Consider the following 12,581-nt stretch of genomic DNA (forward strand, 5'->3'; position numbering starts at 1 on the left):
ACACACACACACACACACACCACCCCCCTGCCAGGAATTCCATCTTTCTCACAGACCACTGTTGTGTGCAGAATCTCCTAAATCATTTTTTGCGCTTTGTTTCATTTAAAGCTAATGAAGTGGCTTAAACATGATCTTTCACGCCGAGGTGCTTCCTCTCGGAGGCACAGGCCAGACAAAACACGAAGATCTTTTCCAGATGACAAATCCATTTCGCAAGTATCTCTCTTTTCTTTCTGTGAGATTGTTTGCCGGTGTGCTGAGTTTTACAGGGGGAAACAGCAGAGTCTGTTGCCTGCGAAGAGTTTTTCCATGCAGCTTTCACAACATGTCTTTTACATGAAAAGCATCGTAAATGACTTTAACCATTCAGAGCAGTCTGTAACTGGACATTAAAAAATGTAAACGCTCGGGTGCAACAGAAGGTACCTTTAAGACATATTTCACCACTTTCTACAAACAGCAAAAGAAGCGCCTTTATTTCCCAGTTTTTGTTAATAAAATCTTTTAGTAAGTGTAAAACTGCTTTCATCATTAAACCGAATTCCCCTACAAGACAGTTATGTGGGCTATATAACACAGACCAAATGGCCACCAGCTCAAATTTCTGATCTGACAGATTTGAAATGTGACATGTATGTTACATCAGGTGTTAAATCTAAATGTATTCCTGATTTGAAAACTCTTGAGTCTGCTTTTCACGTGTTTGTCCCAGCTATCGTAACATCCCTCAACTTCACTGGATGATTCTTGTTGCATCCTAAACATCGAAACTATTCTTCTCACTCATGTAACAATCAAATTCATCAAACTATCAAATCACACGGAAAATCGATCAACCAAATTTTCATGGTTTGTTTGTTTTATATGCTGAAATTCAAAGATTGTTTCGTAAAACATTGTTATGATAATTTAATTATCCAAATTTTTTTTTTAATGTTTGTATTTGATGAAATGTGACTTGAATCACATTTGATGTTCAAAACATTTGACTCAGGTAAAGCGTTTTTCTCAGATGTCAGTGAGGTTCAAATCATATGTATTGTGTCAGTTCTTGTGCGTTGAAGGTATTTTTCCATTCATCCTCTAAACCTTCGAATACCAACTATAATGCAACATAATAAACAAAGATTAAGTGACTTACTCAATTCATAGGCTTAGTGTAAGAAAGATGCCATCACTTGACGCAAACGATTCAATATAATATTGGTATTTTCCTTTGCGTCCATGTTTTTAAACCTAAAGCATCAGTCAGGTTCTGATGGTTAAGTTTCCAAATGTGTTCATTTGCCTGATAAAGGGTTACCCAAGAGTAGATTTAATAGTCTGTACGGTCCTCTCTTGGGCTAATCCACATCCTAAATATCAGAACGAGTGAGAATAGAAGATTCCATCAGTAATGCAAACTGCTGCAAAAAGCTGACAGCTATCTGAACTGATTGTAATCCAAAGTCGTATAAATTATATTTGTTTGCATTTTCGCATCTCCAAATGCTGTGGAAAGTTTATCCTTGCCGAGTTTGTTTTGTGTTCCTACCCCATCTAGTTTTAAGCACACCAACATCAAACTTTAATCATTTTTCTGTCTGTGTATATGGTGCTTGACCAAATACTCCACTGAACAGATGGCGGAAGCTACCGCTGTGGTGAACATGTTCAACTTTGGGACAGATCTCCATCATTTTGAGAGTTTTACGGCATTTTGTGTGAAATTAAGCATCTGGTCAAATAGAATTCCAGCATTCAGAGCCCTGCAAAAAGGGGCCCTCAGCCTTTATAAATGCTTCTGACCAACTGTGGAACGGCTAATTAAATGAAATTATGATTCATGCAGCTTCATAATGTATTTCGAGTGTCTGGAAAAACATGCACAAGTGTTTACTTGACTGCAGAAGTCTGAACTGGATTTAACTGGAGCCACAGTCATGGATTTGCATTTAAATGTATCCACATTAGTCTATTTAAGTCACTGAACAGACTAAAAAGTTTCCCATTCTGTTGAATTAAGTGCATTTTTGACATCATATACATTCCTGTTATACTTATACTACAAACTCACCGCCTCAAAAGCTTAAGCCCACAGGTATGTAACTCTCCATAATGATCCTTTTTTTCTCATTTGTCTTCTTGGCCTTAAATGTGGGTTGGAACAAATTTTAAGGTGAAGTCTGGTCATTATACAACTTCATTGTTTAAATTTTTATTTCCTAAATTGAGAAAAGTACCAATCGTTCCAATCAAGGTTCTTTAAGAAGCTCTGATGGCCACACATTTGTGGTAATAGAAAACTTTCATTGGGTCTTGGGTGTCCACTTACTCAACAATGGTGCTCAGAGCCACTGAAAAAGCAACTTTTTGAAAATGGCTGCCAAGATGGAAACAGAAGAAAACGCAACTTTTCTGAAATGCTGCTTCTATACATGCACACTACAGTTGTGGTAAATAGGTCCTCTGCGCATTGAGTAGATGGACAATAACAACTATGGCGGCCTCCAGAGTTTCGTAACTCCCAGTCCATATTTTCCTGGGACCTGGTAGTTGTATAGTTAAAAGTCACCCGGAATCCATCAGAATGTCCTTGTATTCGCCGTTGTTAATGTTCATAACATATTGTTCTCTGTGCATGTGTACGTGGTTTCATTACAAAAATAAACAACAGCACTCACTCGTGGCCCAACATGAAAACTACGTCATTTTCAGCATTTCTTCTGTTTCCATCGAAACAGACAAAGTTTTCAAAACGCTGCTGTGTAAACACAAACATTTTTGGAAAAGAAAATGCAAAAAAAAACAACAACATGGATTTTGACTTGTTTCAAGTGTTGGCATGTAAATGGGACCTAAATGACCTATAATGGTGTTGCAGTTGAATGCCATTTCTGGAGCTTACAAAAAACAGAGAACGGAGAAAGTTGATGAAAAGTTTGTTTGAGTTTTCCCGGAGCACAACCTCCCTTTGTTTCTTACTGACAATGGTATATTGTGGCTAAGTGGCTTCATCCTTTTGTCCAGGTTAGTTTCTGTAGCTGCCACTCTTATTTTTAATTATACTTGAACTGAATTACAGACTCTACCTCTGGGATTTCATTTAATTCTGTGACACCTCTGGTTAGCTCAGTGACAGCAGGAGGCTGTGGCTTTAAACAGTGTATTCAATTTAGACTCGATATAAAATTTTGCGCAATAGGATGTTGCTGGAAAATCCAGACTGGCCTTAGCCTGGTTCACCAAACAAATAGCCTTTTCTCTCAATAAAGAAAGTTATATTTGTGTTTGGAAACCTGTCAAATGATGGATGGAGCTTCCCCAAAGATAAACGTTCACCTGCAAGGCCATTACACCTGATGTTCTCACATTGTGAGGGGCCAGATTTCTCAGAGTTACGAGTACCAGAGGATTTTACTGCTGATGCTTGTTCTCCTGGTATTTTAGGATCATACCAGCTGGTGGGGCAAATGCATGAATGTAGAAAAGACGATATTAAATGCACCCATTCATGTTCCCATGGCTTGATTATACTGTAGTTGTCAGGGACACAAACTGATCATTTGAAACAGGGGTGTCAAACTCACAGCTGCCACATGCCGCCAAATATCATCTTGAGTTGGCCGGACTGGTAAAATAGTGCCATAATAACTTTAAATTTAAACCCTTGAATTTAAAAAGTTTTTCTCGACTGCGGCGTTGAGTAGAAAGTTTTAAAGAAGTGTATGTTTTTGCAAAATGTTTTCCAATTAGTACCATAAAATGACTCCAACCTCCACATAAAGTCAATTTTACTGAAACCTTGCTGGTGCAAAATCCAGTGAAATGTCCAAAGAAAAAAATTGATAAATAGAACTCCCATAACTGCTGCATTTTGCATGTTTTTACAAACTCGCCTTGACAGCATGACTTTTGAATCTGCTTGCAACGAGGTAGCCAGCTTTAGTCTCGGTTTTGTGTTACGTCTGCTACTCTGAAAACCTGGACACTCACTGTGAGGTGGCAGAAGGAACCACTGCACCACCACTCCACTCAATACACAGCAAGGTTTTGGAGTATTTTCCTTTTTACTAATGGGTTATACAGTTTATTGGTAGAAGCAACTTGTCCTCCTTCTTCTTCATAAAGAAAGTCACATCAGATGATAATTTCAAATTTTAACTGCAAATGGGATTACATACATATATGAAATAATCCTTTACAATCGCCATGCTTGAAAATGTACATGAATGGGAGGCTTAGCTACAAAGGAACAAATGTAAATAAAATAAGTATTACGGAAGTAATGTCAGTGTCCTCAGAGGGAGCCACAGTGCGAGAGGCAAAAAGAAATTGTGTATATTTAGTATGACTCACACGACTTTTATATGCGCCTCCATAGTGTAGGATTGTGTAGGATAGGATCAGTTAAGATATGACGTTTCTAAAGTGAAACCCAAAATGCAGTACAAATTTGGGAGCCGTTTCCCAGAGACGAAGGAGGAGAGGCGGGGGGGGGGTAGACAGAGGAAAGCAGATGAAAGGGGAGATGAGGGGATGGTAGCGAGATGGAAAGAGGTTCAGGTAAAGCGTGGAGGGGAAAAAAAGATACTGGAGTTAGGAAATGAAAAAGACAAACAGTCAGAGGAGGAAAAAAAAAAAGTTAGAAAAGTGCTTTAAGGAGCTTATCGCTCATATGATAATCATCATTCAATTTGATTGGTTGGCAGATAGAAGGTCAAGAAGGCAGCTACTCATAATTGTGCCTCCCAGCTCGGCCGGGCTGAGTCGTTTCAGGTATCCGGTATCGTGTGCATCTACGTGTGATTGTGTGGTCCAGTGCTTCTGTCTTTGTGAGGACCAATTTGCTTTGTAGATCTTGAGACTGAGGATGTCGTTAGACACTAAGCACTTTCTGGAGTGTTGGTAAGATACAGGTTTTTTTTTTAGAAAACAGTAGTCGTAGTTTCAGGTGGAGATGTAAAAGGTTCAGGTAGGTTAGATCCTGCGTGCGTGCGTAATAAGAAGTCATTTACAAATTCTCGCGTAGCTTTAATTGACTTTATTCTGGATCAAATGTGGTACAAGTGTGTACAATGTGCCAATACAGTGCAAGGGATTTTGATTGAAGTCTTATTACTATTATTATTCCCACTTTTCCTGTACAAGAATATCTTTTTTATAAGAATTTTAGAGATGATCTTTGATTGAACACTACCGTTTTTCAAATCAGAAGTATACAATAAAGGTCTTTCTCTTACAGGTGTTTTAACACTAGGTTAAGGTAAAGACCGGTTACACCAGCGGTGTAGTTTTGTCAATGCTATCTGAGTGAGTTTAAAATTCTGTTTTAAAAGAAGTTGGATGCGAGAAATGAAAATTCAGTCTTGGTTTTATTGTTCAACATTTATTCACCACCTGAAAGAGAAATACAAGCAAAGAATCCCAGGAGTGTAAAACCTCATTTTCCATACTTGCTGGTTGTTTTTATTTTCAATTTGACTGGTTGCTTAATAACAGAATTTTATTTTAATTAACGGTGTCTTTTTTTGACATTTTCCTCCAGTAAGTCTGGAAAAACTGACTTTCTTTAAAGTAGTCAATTACCTCTAGTCACAATTAAAACTCTAAACTCCCAGTGCTCGTAATTTCAGTCTTTAATCCCGTTTGTGCTATGCACACTGTTAAGAAGCCAAAGAGAGAAAATCTTGTGATGAAAATCCAGAGAGAATGAAAGTCTCGGAGTGCTGTGGAAAAACTCAACCTCCACTTCAACAACTTCAACAACTGAACACAGAAGGGAAAGAGCAAAGTTGGTATTTTGTGTGTTTGTGTATGTTTGTGTAATTAGAAGCACACAATCTGACAAGAATGTAGAGACTGAACACCGATTCTCATCTTCTGCCAGGTTTGGATGGGTTTATTTTTATGTGTGAAAAGCTTTTTGACTGTTGCAAAAGCTTCGACTCTGTTCTCAAGTCTCCAACGACTCCAACGATTTATTTAAAGGACTTGGAGGAGAAAAATGTGTGTGTGTGTGTGTGTGTGTGTGTGTGTGTGTGTGTGTGTGTGTGTGTGTGTGTGTGTGTGTGTGTGTGTGTGTGTGTGTGTGTGTGTGTGTGTGTGTGTGTGTGTGTGTGTGTGTGTGTGTGAGAGAGGCGCAGGTGGTGGGTTACAGGCATGGGAAGCCTTCGGAGGTTTCAAATCACCCGAGAGCGAGAGAAGAACGTTTTTATCTCTGTTCTTTCTATTTATTTTTTTATTTTTTATTTTTATGTTGGAGCTGATTTTTCCCTCATACTTCATTTTCCATGTATGTTGTCTTTGTTTCTATTTTACATTTTCCATACATCTAAATGCCTCTCAGCTTCTCTCTGCACAACTTGTGTTCCTCTATCACCATCTAGTGGAGAGATCAAAAAGATGTTTTTGTTGGTTAAAAAGAGTAAGTTATTATTATTATTATTATTGTTTAATTTTTTTTTGCATTCTGGAATATTTTTATCTGTAAAACACCTTTAAACAAACATTTCATCCAAAAAAAAAAAGCTTGTGCAATAGTATTTCTAGTGAAATGTTGCATAATTAGCCTTCTAATGTTGGAAACGATGCTATTTACTTTGTTGCTGAAAATGAAATGAGACAGTCAATATCGCTATCATGCCTGTGCAGACACTGATTATCTGGACAATCTGTCAAAGTCCAGAGCAGCTGTCTGACCTGCTGGCCTAAATACTGATCACTGCAAGGAATAACAAGTATTTCCACACATATTCTGCTTTTGTGGACCGGCACACGAAAATGTTCAGACAACAGCTTTTACTTCCAGCACTTTCCACCTAAACTAATCAGTTATGTAGTTAATCTATTATTTGTCTGAATGGATTAGTTTCGCTGCATGCTGGTGTATATGTAAACAGACTGGTCTTGTGAAAGTGCAGGAATCATAACCCAGTTTGTTGGAGTGACATGTGGAGAAAAGCGGGTGGTCATGTGCAGTGTTGTGCAAGCAACAGCGGATTGGTACATTATGACAGTTTTTCCCTGAAAAGCAGTGGAGTTCTTTTGATAGCTACTGAAAAAAATAACTCCCTCCCATAAATCTGTCTCCTGGCCGTAATATTGTGGATTTAGTTGCATTACTATGGTGTTGCAGTGACAAATTGGGTGAGCTGTTGTCACTGCGTGCCTGGCTGATTCAATCATTTAGTTAAAGAAATCTGATGCTGTATAATCTGGATGTTGCGAGAAATCTACGATCAGCCAATGTCACATAATCATTCGTGACATGTTCGTCACGGTTTCATCAAGCATTGCGGTAGTATTTTATTCTCAGGTCGTGTCGTGTTTAGTTCTACATTTTTGTGGTTTTGAACTAGTCTCTCGTTTCTTTTCATGTGTTTCATTACTTCCTGATTGTGTCCAGCTTTACCTTGTTGAGCTCTCGCATGTATTAAAGCCTCGTCTCTGCCAGTTCGTCTCATCTAATTGTCACGCACGCTCGTTTTTCTCCGTCATTGCGTCTCATTCCAGCCTCATGTGTCTCTCGTGACACAGCTTGTTAGGAATTTGTGGTTTCAGCCATTGCTGTAGTTTTCTCATTAAGTCTTCATCCGATCCCTTTTGTACCCCTGCTCTCTGGATGGACGTTGAATTTTCAAAAATATCTCTCAAGCCTGTCTCATGAGTCGTGGATTTCAATTCCAAAGTGGCATCATGTCAGATGCTAGCAGGTCTTCAAAGAAACTGATTTATGAACCAATGACAACAAGGCCAGACCAATGAATAACTTAATTTTAGGTGTAATAGAAATTCATTTCAATCAGAAAACATGCTTAAAAACATTAATACAACAGTTGCTGAAAACCAGAGGAAGCCCACATATTTCAAATTAGGATTTATGGATTCCAACAGTCCCGAATGTTATTATCTTATAATGAGGTTAGGAAATCTGGCGTCCCACAACCCACCTCTCGCTTGGCATGGAGGTGCATTGTGGTTTAACTTCAGTAAGGACGAGTCTCATCCTACTACACTTTGAAAACGTCTGCTTTAGAATATCTCTAGTACGAAAAACATTCCTTCACCAGACAGAAAATAGTGTTTTCCTCTGGGTGAAATGCTTTTTCCAGCCCTGCAGGTATGACACAGATATAAAGCCATGAGGTTTTGGTCCTTCCAGCAGTAGTGATAAATATTTACATATAGACTTTAATGTATAGATAGCAATAGTACTTATTATTGAAAAAAAAAAAAGGGGGGGGGGGGGATTTTAGAAAACAACAATAACAATAACAAAAACGGGGCTCAACTAAATATTTAGTCTAACTAAACCATGGCACCTCCAACCAGCAAAGTTGCATTTACCAATAATGTATGTCCACAATTTTTTAATGTAAGATCTCAAGAATGATTAAAAATATAGATTTGAAATAATAGGCCAAGTTGAGAGGGGTCAAAGGTGAGGAAAGTCCTCCAAGACGACATCAGGCGATCAGTGACCACAAATGTTTGCCATGTGTGCCAACTTTAACTTGACTTTCATCAAGCCCTCTGATTCATACTGTGTGAACCCATTTTTTTATATATATAGAAGGACAGCCAGGAAAACATATTTGGAACACAGCTGTTCTGATAGTGGAGCCAACAAACAAGGCAAAACAGCAAAAGGAGACGGGAGCAATGCAACAAAACTGAAGCCCATTTAAAAAATGGAAGAAGTTAAAAAAAATGGTATATCAAAGTGATAAACAGATAAATGGCTCATCAACAGTCCACAGCTTGTATTTAACAACTTAAAAGATGTTTAAAAGTAAAATCATCAAATGTATAGCTATAATTATTATTTCTGCAAATATATAAGGTATAAGGTATCCATAAGAGGCTATACAATACTTAAGTAGGTGGTACTAGTCGAAGTAACATCCACCTCAATCAGCGGTGTCCAAAACGGTGCTGAACACGGCCAATTTTCACCAAAACCTCAGGCTTTGAACTGAAACAGCAAAGTTTTGTAGTGTTCACACGATACTAATGACGCCTGAAATTTTCCATCAGTAGCTCAAAAATCGCAGACGATCTTCTCGCATGTTGATATTCCAATTTTCCAACATTTTAAACAACAAAAACACTGTTAAAACGATATAAAATATAGCACCCACATGAAGTTGGTGCCTCACTATATTGTAGACTTGGGTCTCAACTCGAGGTGGAGTTTTAACACAGAAGCATTTTTCTAACTAAACCACCCCAATCGCGTTACGGCTTGTGACGAGGTGATTAAAGTTTGAAAAGCAAAGACGAATGTCTAAAGCACCTCTGTTTTCTCTTCGTCTCTCTCTCTCAGTTCCACCACTCGTCCCCCCTTCCTCCTCTGTACTCCTCCCATGCTTTCGTTTCCTCCTTCCTGCAGCGTCCCGCCTTGTTATTTGCCTGTCATTTTCCTCCGGACACCTCCTCTTCCAGCCGCAGGCAAACTACTTCCTCGGGGGTTAAGAGAGCAAAGACACCTGATTGCCCCCCAGGCCAGGACCTCCACTGCCTCTTTAGTCCAATCAAGTGTGTGTGCGTTTGTTTGTGGTCCAGGTGTTGCGGGTGTGTGCGTGCATGCATGTTTGTATATCAGGTACATGCTCAAAAGTTTGACCAAGCATCTTATAAACGCGTACCTTGCAGGACTGTAAAGTGGCATGTCTGTGTCTGTAAATCAGTCCATCTCTTCCCTCACGCAACAGCATCTTGCTTTTAAAATCAGAATGCAGAGAAAAACTGAGAACGTTTAGGCTCAACTACATCTATATATCTACTTAACTTCTTTGGTGCAAATAAAAGCAGAAGGAAAAATTGACAATCCTTATTTGATAAGTACAGATTTAAGAGTGTGATTTCTCTGGTGGGATTGGAGGGATATACTCATCGCCTATACACACACACCCCTCCCCCCTTCGGCGTCTTTATTTGTACCACTGGGGGAGTTGAATGTATTTCCCCTGCGGAGCGAGCAAAGCTCCACTGAACAAAAATACAAATGCACTACTTTTGTCTTTTGCTCCCACTTTTCATGAGCTGTAGTCAAAGACTTTTTCAAAAAGGCCCATTTCTCTCAAGTATTGTTCACAAATTAGTCTAAGCACTCCTTTGCAGAGATAATCCCTCCACCTCACAGTGCAACACATCTGCTTCACATAGAGTTGGTCAGCCTGTGGCCTGTGGAATGTTGGTCCGCTCCTCTTCCAATTTGCACAGTTTCAAACTTCCATTCGCCAGTTTTTTCAACACAAAAGATAAATTTAGCTCTAATTTTGTCCGATGCGTCTATAAAACCACAATCTATGGAACTCACTGTTTTGATCATTCATTCGGCTCTTCAGCTTGATGCACCGCTGTTTTTCGCCCGCTGCTCACTTTGCGAGTTTACCTTTGTGCGTATTGCTGACACTTTTAAGTATTTTGATTTATTTATGTATTTATTTATTTTTAAATACATAATACACTTCTAATGTAAATGCTTAAACCTAGTAATTTTGTGACATAAATGATTTGAATCCTTACTCACCTTTGTTTAAAACATAAATACAATTTAATACCCCTCAAAATCAATAACCCCCTGAATCTTTGCCCCCGCTGGTTTAGGGGACGTCCGCTTGGGATAATCTCTCCCTTATAAACTTTCTGCACAATTTTCATGGTCTCTAGTCCCAGTCACTTCACTTGACTTCAAGAAAACCATCAATACCAGTCTTTCCTCTGGGAAAACCTGTCACCTCATCAGAGCTGCTGATCTGCACATCAAGTGTTTCATACTTAATTACAAACGAATTCCATTGCATCACAGGTTTCCTTCTTAACTGCAGCTACTATTTATGACCTGCGACTGATTCTGAGTGTCCCTTGCCGAAAAACGATAATATTGGTTTGTCGTAAAATATCTCAACAACTATCGCACAGCTTACCCTATTTAGGCCCAGAGGACAAATTCATTGTCCACACTTTTTACAGTTCCTACTATCCTACTAACATTTGTGATTCTCAGACTTATCCTTAGTGCTGCCTTGAGCTTGACCTTTGGATATTTTAGTGAAATGTCTTAGTAGAGGGGTCTGCATTCTGCAACCTCCATGACAAAACTGTTTTTGTGACTTTCCACAAAATCTAATCTAATTGGAGCCACAAGAAAAACACATTTAACCTTTAAAACGAGGCTAATGCAGCTTATAAAGTTCCGTACATACAGTATATAGTTTTGATACAGCTGTATCTTATGTTGAATTTTTTGAAGTTTCAATTACAATTCAGGAAAGTAAACAATTCATTACATTTTCAGCTGTTTTGTACATGATTTTAGTGGTTTCAGTCTTCTTTATCAGCATTTTTCTTTCTCTTTTCTTTTTTTTTCTTTTTCACAATTTTGACCTTCATCCAATTCTGACCTTAATTGTTTCTAACTTTAATGTCATTATCCAGATATAAAATATTTAGCCCTTCATAGGGGACTGATTTGAGGGCATGAAAATTAAAATATCTCACTCTGAGGTGTTATTTAAAGATTGAAACAAGCATAAAAAGATATAATAATGATAAAAACACATTTTTTTTAAATAGATCCATACAATCTCAATTTGTTGGAGTGTGCAAAACTCACTGAAATCGAAACATTTTTCAATCGGTTATAAGATAGAAAAATATTTCTAATTGGGATTAATTTCTCACTGAATTTCACATCCTCACTGTTACTTAGTGCTACTGTCCTACAATAATTTATTATGAGTTAGAAAAAGTGCCCGAGCACATATTACCACATACTTTAAAATAATAATAATATCAAGCTCATAGAGAGGAAGTATTAAACATTAGAGGAAAAACGGCACACATAAACAACTTGTGACCCTCAGTAAGGATCTGTAACCCCCGGCTGTGAACCAGTGTTCAAGACAATAGTGTGCTTTCAACTTTGTGCCAACACTTAAACAATATGTGAAGGGTCATTTCCTCTCTCAACAAAACAATGTTACTGTGCAAAAGATAAGGCCAATAAGGTAATGGCTTTCCCATTTGTGCGGAGGATGGAAATATTTGTGTGTGGGACATGCCTGCAAGCAGAACTCATTTAGTCACACTTTTTCTCTATCTTTATCTGTCCATCCATCCATCTTTCCATCCATAAATATGTTCATTATATTTAGATAAAAGAGCAAAATGAGCAGGGACGGGAAGCACGGTGAAGTGGAGGGTTGTAGTAAATGAAAATTATGGCAGCAAAGCACAAGAGAAGAAGAACCTGGTGGCCTTTGAAGAAGTAGCCGCAGGGAAGTGTATGCATGTTTTCGAATAAAATGTTTAAAACATAAGCTGTGTAATCATCTCTGTGCCTGGAGAACCCCAGAGGAGGGTCTCCTGTTACATTATCAAATAAACAGTAACTCTTCTCTTCCAATTACAAGTCTTAGTTTCACAATGGAGTGGTTAGTTCACAATAAAAATCAAGCTCTCCAAGTACTGCCATTATGGCTGACCATAACATACAGTAATGGAGGCTTACCCCATTAGCTATGGACTTATTATGTACATATTACTTATACACTTATTTTGAATTTGAATTTCACTTTTTATGTTTTTTC

Source organism: Lipophrys pholis, assembly GCF_963383615.2.
Source record: "Lipophrys pholis genome assembly, chromosome: 7".
NCBI classification, from domain to species: Eukaryota; Metazoa; Chordata; class Actinopteri; order Blenniiformes; family Blenniidae; genus Lipophrys; species Lipophrys pholis.